This window comes from Sinohyriopsis cumingii, chromosome 13, assembly GCF_028554795.1.
Source record: "Sinohyriopsis cumingii isolate HCF-2022 chromosome 13, ASM2855479v2, whole genome shotgun sequence".
NCBI lineage: Eukaryota > Metazoa > Mollusca > Bivalvia > Unionida > Unionidae > Sinohyriopsis > Sinohyriopsis cumingii.
The window spans coordinates 58,022,519-58,032,816 of NC_142973.1; positions in this window are offsets into that span (position 1 = coordinate 58,022,519).

Consider the following 10,298-nt stretch of genomic DNA (forward strand, 5'->3'; position numbering starts at 1 on the left):
AAAATACTCCAGTAGACCACTGGCCATTTCAAGATTAGATGCGAAGCTGAACTACACGTAGGTGGACTGTGCTTTTCTTGAACATATATCTAATAGTAGCAACCACCGTCGTCACGAAAGTGTATATAATGTGAACTCATGCTCAAAATTCAGAGACTTTTATTTTCTGTAACTTTACTACAGGAGAGGTTAGAATCAAAGAAGGTTGTAGGATTACATAATTAATGATATCTCTAAATGCATGAGAAATATGAAAAAGATTGAAGAGCTCGAAACATAACTTCAAATTTTTGGAGTCTTGAGTATGAGGTCATGTTTGGTAACTAAGGAACCTGGTCTTTTGCTCAAACACTTTCGTAAATATGGATCCTGATAATTTTTTCAGGCAGTTTCTTTGCTACGTAACATGTAGATAATTTAGAATTAGTCTTTGCTTCCAAAAACAAATAAATATGAATATTTTATATTTTAAAATATATTGTTCAGCTGCTTAGTTATAATTAGAAGTCTGTTAATATTATTATATAAGTTGTGTAGTAAACAACGGGTAGACCCGGCACTTCATAGGGAATTTTCAAGTTCTTCACCCAGATTGATATAACCATGTTTGCTACAAAACCAAAAGCAATAATTCAGGTTAGGTAGACAATGAACTTGAGTTTGGACAAGGTTGAGTCCAACATATACTATCACATTATCAATGGCATATACTGAAATAAAAAATAGATGAAAAAATAACTAAAGAAGTGATCGATCGCTGAACAGATGGTATCAATGTCAGTATGTAGTTCCAGCTCGATTTTGGTTTTAGACAAAAACGCATTCCAACCCATATCCGGTGACGAGAAGTAGTGGGCGGGATCGAGCATGCATGACTCGTGCATGACTGTATAACGAAATTTCTGAAACACATCTGCGAGCAAAGACACGTCAGTGCGCATATGCAGATCGTGATAGTCGCTCAGGTGTTTGCACTCGAATGCTGACCAAACTTTCATTGCATTTTTGTAATTTTATTCTGGAATACCTTCACCTGACAACGATGAGTTTAAAGCTTCGATCGGTGGCAAATGGATTTCAGAAAATGTGTCCCAGTCGTTCATGTACTCGTAGGGAAACATACCTATTTTCGTCAGCAGAACCAGTTTTTGGACAGTATCGGCGAGTGATTTTGAAATTTTCTACTGTCAGATTCTTTATTACCTTGTCAACGAACGAATTCATAAACTGTATCGAATAGATACACTCCTATTGCCCTAGGCCGATAAATCAGCCCTTCACCCGTGATGGTGTTGATTTTCGGGTGATGGGCTGATATCACCTATTCGTTAAAAGCTGCAATTATCTGCACCCAAATTTTACTGCACTCATCGGTGTACATTTTATACACTTACAGGTAGTTCTCGTGGCTGTGCAGCTAACGTCGGCTGTAGAGTTCTTTTGGTGACATGTACATTATATTTCCGGAGCATATAATATGTTTGATGAGTTGTAAATCCACCTGGAATGGCACAACCATCTGTCCTTTCGCCATTTTGAATTTCGCGCTTGATGTGGCCGTTACCACTGAGGCCATTCTGATCACAACACAAAGACTTTCTCAGTCACATCCTTTACCGCAAACAATAAATATCAGCAGAACCAACATTAAATTCATACAGTCAGTATGAAACCTAGGTGTCACTCTGGACAGTACTCTCACGTTGCACCAACATGTCATGAACATATGCAAGGCTGCATATCTTGAGCTGAGACGCATCAGCTTCATTCGCAAATATCTTTCAGCTGATGCCACTAAAACACTTGTATGTTCATTATTACTTTCAAGACTGGACTATTGTAACTCAATTCTATCTGGTTCATCTCAATATCTACTTCAGAAACTTCAAAAAGTTCAAAACACAGCTTCTCGGATCATACTTAGAGTACCACGATCAGAGCACACATCCCCGCGGTCTGTACCCTACACTGGTTATCCATTCGATCCAGAATCAAACACAAAATTTGTTCTCTGTGCTACGTTTCACTTACAGACTCTAGTCGAACATACCTATCCGACCTCACCCATGTGTACACACCAGCAAGATACTTACGCTCCTCTTCTGACACTCGTATACTCATTATTCCCACCACGAAAACGAAGTCATATGGACAACGTTCTTTTGCATACCAGGGCCAGCAACGTGGAGTGAATTGCCCACTGAACTTAAACACAAAGACACAGTGATCCCATTCAAAAGTGCTCGTAGAACTCACTTATTTCGACTGCAAGAACGAACTTAAAGACCTAATAATGTTCCCTACCTTAAATATTTACAGCATGTTTTTATGTTTTCTAATTTCATGGTGTTTGTTTTCTGTAATAATATGATGATATATGTTTTTATGTTATAGGTGTTGTCTAATGTTGTAAAGCGCTTAGAGCTTCTAAAGATTAGGCGCTATACAAAGTCCTTATTATTATTATTATTATTATTACCGGTATGTGTCTAAAGGCTACACAGGTTTGTTCTAGAAAGATTTGCATGCAGCAAACTTGCACATTTTAATGAACAGGTCACATCAGAGCCACATATCGTCCATCAGTATCAATACAGATTTGGGGGGTTGATTTATCGGACTACTATTGCCCCAGCCTGAACGTCATGTATTTTTCAATGTCGTTGAGGATCACGCTTGTCGGGGAATTTGATGTCGTAGGTAGTGTTTGCATTATTAGGTGGTTATCATACATACGCAGGTCATGAAGCGCGTTGTGTGCACTGCCTATGTAGGCACCATTGATGTAAGAGTGATCACGAACTTAGCAACCAGGGCTTTGCTCTTTATCGGTGGAAGGATTTTCCTCTTTTATATTGAAAGCTTTTTCACAAATCCAGCACGAATGTTATCACCAGTAATAAGTGTGTCTGCTGGTAAGCAGAGCTGCTGCCGAATCCATGTTGCTGTAACTTCGATTGGTCGGAGAAGTACCTCAACTGTGTTTAGAGCCCAGGCACTCTGGGCACGATAAAAGACTGGCGGCTCTGTTTTGCCATCACATCGGACTGCAACATAACAAAATTCGTATGGGATTCGTTCAGCGACTTGCATTGTTTGATCAATATCATGTACATTGTGTTTTTGTTAGCGTCTGTGAAAGTAGAGGTTTCTACTGTATCAATCAAGCATTCAAAATCCGCATAGATGCTATACGGGAAATTCGTCTTTCGTTGTGTTGCAATTAATTTGGCAGCGTTTTACCAGGCTCAGTCATAATTATGCGTTGTGGCTTTTAACTGATACCACCACAGTAAAAGTCACGACTGGTGAGCAGTTTTTGAATCTTGAATCTTAAATACATGCATATTTTTCAGGTCTCTGCATGGCTATTGTTTATACTTGTATTTGCTGCGCTGGTTAAGCAGCAGATCAAGAATCTTTATCCATGTGGACGAACCAATGAAATGAAGGAACACCAGTTTCCGTGATAATATTTAGGTAAGACTATATAGTACAAGTTCTTTGGTGGAAACAATTTACATTTGAGGAACCTTTTTATTCTATGTTGATGTGTTCTGTCAAACTTTCTGGATGACTGGCGGGTAATAGAGCGTATTTACACACCCAAGGAAACATCCATGTATTGGTTTGTTCTTCTTGTAATTTGTTCACATCGTATATCAATCGTATAGTATAGGTTCGGGCTCAAAGCAAATTGTCTAGTAGATAAAATGGCTCAATGTTCCACCAAATTGTAGTCATCGGCGATGTGTTAAAATTCTGGAATTTGTATGATCGAAGTCATGTTCCCACATTTCTATCATTTGGTATCCTTGACTTCTTAAACTCTGGCCTCCATGATGCATTTTGTCGTGCAACTCATCCACGATAGACTCTGACAAAATATTTTTCAGGTCTCTTTGAGGAAAACAGAGAGTATATTCATTAAATGAAATTCATACACGATGTGTGGGTCTTCTAAATATCAGCCACCCACGGAGTGGGGTCAATCTTCTCTTCTCCATCGCCGTTTCCACATGTTGTACCCACTATTCCTGAGGTTCGCAAAAATAAAGTAACCAAAGCTTTGGCTAAATATCGATGACTGACAGCTTGAGTGGATTGAGGTGGCATGATGGCCCTGATGTTCTCGGGCATAAACTTCTTACTCTACACTTATTTAGACACTTTAGCAATGGTGGCAGTTTCCTTCAAGGTAAAATATCTCCTTGAACCGGAAATAATTGTGAAAGTTTCCACAACAACTCCATAAAATATTCACGTCGGATGGACAATATTTCAACATTTCTTCTCGAAATTCAATATTGTCTGAAATTCTGTGATGGTAGTAACTGCATCGAAATGATCTTGGTAATGAAAAAAGTATTTTCTGTATGGAAAATTTGAACTTGGGAACGCGAGATTTCCACAAACAACTTGAAGGAAGACTTTCAACGTATTCAGAGAAGCCGCCACGCATACATGTTTTTGCATTTCAGGAAATCCACATGCTGCCTCGTTAGAAATACCAACTTTTCCACAAGGAGTTCTGCTTATCTCCGTTATGCGGTTCTTTTCGATTTTCTAAAATTGTCCCATGATTGTTTTGGGGATTTTTTTTTTTGCATGCGTTTGAATCGCCACGATGACACAGGCTAAACGCAGATAATATTAATGGTTTTTAATCTGGACGAGACCGCTCCGGTGGGCCAGTGGTTAGAGCCTCCGCCTAAGGATGCGACAGATCGCGGGTTCGAACCCTGGCCAAGTCATACCAAAGACTTATAAAAATGGTACTGAGCATTATGGCGCTCAGCATTAAGAGGTTAGTGTTAGGACTGGTCGGCCTGGTGTCAGCATAATGTGACTGGGTGGGACATGATGCTACATGTCTGCGGCATGATGCCCCAGTGCTTGACATCACTTTAAAGCTGCCAAACTGCATAAGTCGTAACGATATGACTGAAAATTGTTAAAGTTGCGTCAAAAATCCAAACACACACACACACACACACACACACACACACACACACACACTATTTAATCTGGGCGATATTTAGTTTGATACTGCGATGTTGATCCACCAATGTGTGTCGTCAGCTTTTGGAGTTGAAATGTCCGTTACGCGAACATGGTTTGTCTGTTAGTAATATCACACTGATCGTTGGATTTTTGAACGCGCTTTGAATTTCGTCCAAGATCTCGGAGGAAGTTAATTCTGCAGGTGCACTAAACTCGATCCACGTAAGAAGTTTCAAACATTCGTACTATTTCTTTAAAATCGAGTCAAACGAGTCTGCTGAAACTTGAAGTTTTTAAATTTGATAATGAGCAAAAGATACCCAGGGTCAACAAAACTGAGATGACAGTGGAGGAATGAAATACCAGTAAATTGCAGAATTTTTTTTAGAAAGTTTTTTTGCTAACATTTTGCAAATCATACAGGAAATAAGAACACTTCTGTTAAGATAGCAAACATATTTTTTTACATTCTCAAAATTGCCGCGTTTGCACAAAAGGAAAGAAATGTAAAGAACTAAAGAACTAAAGAACTGCAACGAGAATAACTATAGATAAATTCGAAAAACTGAACAAAACGTAACAGATTGTAATAAAAAGGAAAATAAATAGAAAAAATAGAAAACTATTCATATTCTAGAAGAGTATGTAATATAAGAAGTAGATTTTTGCATTGAATTTCGTAGCAGAAATGAGTTCTTCTGCATCTGAACACTCTTGTTCCTCCTCTTACTGTCTTCTGAATGAATGCTACCATGAAGGTCAGATCCCTCCTCATAATGAACAAAACTATCGTCTTGAATTTTTCCCGAGACCAGGCTTCTCTGTAATTGGGATAACGGGCTCATTTTCGTAAACGTGGTGGACCTTCTTTGGATAAATGCACTTTCTCTTGACAGAGATAAAAAGTATCTACACAACTATTTTGTGAGTAGGGCTGGGTTTCCTAGTACATCCAATTGAACGTTGTTTGTAGTTTCGAATCACTTTCTGTACATTTGTCATTAAATGAGTGGTCCTTTGATGTTCTTCCAATCAAATGTTGAAAGTCTAATTGGAACTGGATTATATCACCATCGTACGGAGGTGTTCTGTACACAGTGCGAGAAAGTTCATAGACTCTTTATATTTGCTACATGTCTTTAAGACAATTTTTAATTTGTTTTCGTTTCTTTTATTTTTAATTTTTATATTTTTTTCGGAGTTAATCCTGTTTCACCTCCGTAATTTTAGCACGACTTTGAGTGTAATCCATTTTAATACAATGTTTGGGGATTTCCAAGTTTTCGCTAAATTCCTTCACAGTTTCGTAATGTTATCATGACATTTAGTTTTTTTCTCTTAGTTTCACTGCACTACTCAATAGTTTTGTTGTCTCTGCTAAAACCCATATCAGTTTTGTTATTTTAGTAATCAATTTGGTCTCGGACATTTTAATATAATATTCCCGGTATTTTAGCATCAGACAAATTCCATGACCGTTTCCTACGACTTTTAGTGTACGCCATATATTTCTGATGATTATTTCGTCTACACTTAATTCCTTTTCAGCTTCTGAATTTTAAAATGACTTTTGAGCTATGTCATATTTATATGTTAAATATTCCTAGATTTTTTAGACTCAGCTATATCCCGTTTAATCAACGTACTTTTAGTTTCTGAACCTTTTTATTCGTTTTTTGTTGTCTCCGATAAAAAAAATCTTTAAAATTTTATAATTTTAGTGTGAGGTTTGGCATCGATCATATCTTCTAATGTAATAGTTCTTTCCTTTTTGTCTCAGCGGAATTCCAACCTTGTACAGTATATTAGTACGACTTTTAATCTCTGCCATTGTAATACGATGTTACAGGCTGTTTGTAATTTACGCTAAATTCAGTGGCAATAAATTTTGGTTGTAGTCAAAGCCATTTCTTTATAATTCTGATTCTGGGTTTTTGTTGTTTCTGTTAGAGAACATTAGAGTTTCGTACTTTTAGTATTACTTTAATTTCGGCCGTTATAAGAAAAGTTGCAAGTATTTAGTCTCTGCTAAAACCTCTAACTGTTTCATAGTTTTTAGAACGACTGTTGGTCTTGTCTAATCGACGTAATCTTTGATCAATATGAACAAGTGTTGGTCAGTATAGTGAGCATGATGTTCAGTAGTTTTGAGTGTTGGTAGTATATTTTGGCAGTGGTCAGTACCCAGCATTTTGTTAAGCTTTGTCTCAAGATGACATCCAATGTTTATTATATGGACATTTTCAACATTACTCTTCACTTTGAGGCCATATGACCATATTAATATTAAACCTATTGACATTTCCAACATTACTCTTCACTTTGAGGCCATATGACCATATTAGTATTAAACGTATTGACATTTTCAACCTTAAATTCCTGTTGAGGTTATATAGTCAAATTTTCAAAATGGCATGAGTGTGAAATTTTCCAGTGATACAATATCCTTTCCTTAGTGCAATATTTGGACCCAAATTCAATCATCCAGATGATCGATTATTCAGAAGATACCAATGTCTGCGGATGGGCCCAATTAATCTTTAATTTACTGTACATTGCTCGGTTTATTGTAGTTGTATCAGTCACAAAATAAAATAACTTCATATTTTCTCTTCTTTTTAGTGACAACAAATAGAAGAATAAATTCATCAAGATAAACATCCTAATTTTGAAAACGCACATCAATAATTCGCGATTATTGGCTTTAATATGTCATAATTACCACGGGCTTCTTTCAGCTGAAATTTTATATATATATATATATATATATATATATATATATATATATATATATATATATATATATATATATATATATATATATATATATATATATATATATCTGTGTGTGTGTGTGTTATACTGGGGATATGGACCTATCTTTTTAATGTTAAGTATTTTCAGACGAAATTTTAATTTTGTTTTATTACTTTGTACGGAAATTAAATTCTTAAAACAAATGATAGCAACAACAAGAGGCAGTGGCGAATGTTAACATTATGATCTTGAGACGATAATGAATGTGCCATACGACTTCAAAATTTCTTATTTCATGACTTCAATTCAATATTTTCTCTCCTAATATATCCAAGCAATTCTATTGTATCTTGAAACAGTCCTGATTATGCAAATGTGCTATGGTTTATATCGACACTCCAACCGTTGTTTGATAGTACAGTATGTTCGTGAGACAGTGCATGTCTATATTATTCCTTTTCGTTTCCATCCTTTCTTTTTATGTATGTATGTATGTATGTATGTATGTATGTATGTATGTATGTATGTATGTATGTATGTATAAAGTGTGTGTATTAATACTCCTACCCGTTTCACTAAATAGTAAGGATATGTGTTTGGATAGTAATCAACCAAGCTCTAACTAGATAACATATCAGGTGCGTTGGACTGTATCTAATAATGGTATCGTTACCATTTCCGTTTGTCCAATAAACGTTCAACCCTTAGTCCCTATAAACTTGTCACCATAAAGTTTTGTCCCCCATGATGCCACTCCATATTAATCCAATGGACAATTTTATCATAGGATTTCTAGTTGATGCCCAAGTGACTCTCGCATATTAATATATATGTCCATGTTATAACCAGTTTGTCCCTTTGTACCCTCACTTAACTGCTCAGGGTGCTCAGTGTATAATTAGTTCAGAAATCACAAAAGACCCAGATCTATAGAGACGAATACATACAAACCAGATCTATAGAGACGATTACATACAACCCAGATCTATAGAGACGAATACATACAAACCAAATCTACAGAGACGACATGTCATACAAGAATGAATGAAGATTACTTGAACGTGGGACAAAGTGAAACTCAAATTATGATTGAAACGGTATTGTGCAGCAAGATAGTGGTATTCTGCTATGTTTCTGTGTTAGGACTTGCATCCTTGTCATGCGATACCTCCTGTAAGGTTAGAGCTCTTAAATTTAACCACTTTGAAAGAATGTTAAAGTGTCTGTCGAAAACTCGGTCTGAAAAGAATATTGGTTCCACTTCTTGGACAGAATTGTTGTAAAACTTTGCGCGCGTAGTGTCGAATATCAGCCTTTTGCATTTAGCCTCCGTACATCTGGCGGTTTTTGATCCATATGACCAATTTGCAAAATGACCGTTCACAATTTTCATATAAATTGGGTGATTGGGGTGGGACGGAGTTGTAGGTTCTTTGCATTAATGCATAATGGTGGAGGTAAGTGTACGTAATGCATTTGATGATATCAGTGTGGTGGCATGTGTCCATGCTTTAGATGATACTTATGAGGTGTTAGGTGTACGCATTTTAAGTTATAGTATCAATGTGGAGGGAAGTGAATAGATGTAAAAGAGGTATTTGAAATCAGACCTCCTTGGAATAGGGGGCCAAAAGTGAAACAAAAAATATTTCGAAATGGTGCATGTGCAGTTTTTTTGCCCTGAGCTGAAGTAGGAGGGTTTGTTAAAGGCACTATGACGTCATTAGTGAGACACCCAGTTCACGTTGCTATATGGGCAGGCCGATGCAATACTTTCTAGCTCTATTTTCTAACATCGTGTCTCTTTCCTCTGCAGAATTATATGGGGGGTGGGTGGGGACACTGAACATGTCTCATGCTTATTGAGAAGACCTCCAGTGGCCTAGTAGTTAGAGCGTCTGCCTAGGATGCGGGAGCTCGCGGGATCGAAATACGGCCGAGTCATAAAAAGCGACTTTTAAAAATAGTACTAACAGCTGCCTCGCTAGGCGCTCAGCATTAAGAGGTTAGTGTTAGGACTGGTCAGCCTGGTGTTAGGATAATGTGACTGGGTGGGACATTATTTTACATGTCTGCGGCATGATGCCCCATTGCTAGACTTCACTATAAACTGCCACACTGCATACATCGTAGCGATATGACTGCATTTTTTTAAAGCTGCGTTAAAAATCCAACACACACACACACACACACGCAGACGTAATAAGAACGCATAGCGAGTCATTTCGTTATATCATGGCGAGTTTCACGTTTAAATATTGTATAATACACCAAAACGTGATATTTCCAGAAAATAAAATCCCACGACAAAAAAAAAAGAAAAAAAATATAACTCGCATGTTTATATTTCTTAAAGAAAGAAAAACATTAAATATGCCAAAATAAATACATAAAATGTTAAGAAACAAATGAAAAAGATCGAACACGTGCCAGAAGTTTTATACCTCTTTTGTTGAGTCGAATATTAAATACTCATTCAATATTTCATCCCGACCAGCACTTTTCCCACATTTTACCGTCTTGATGGTTGCATACAT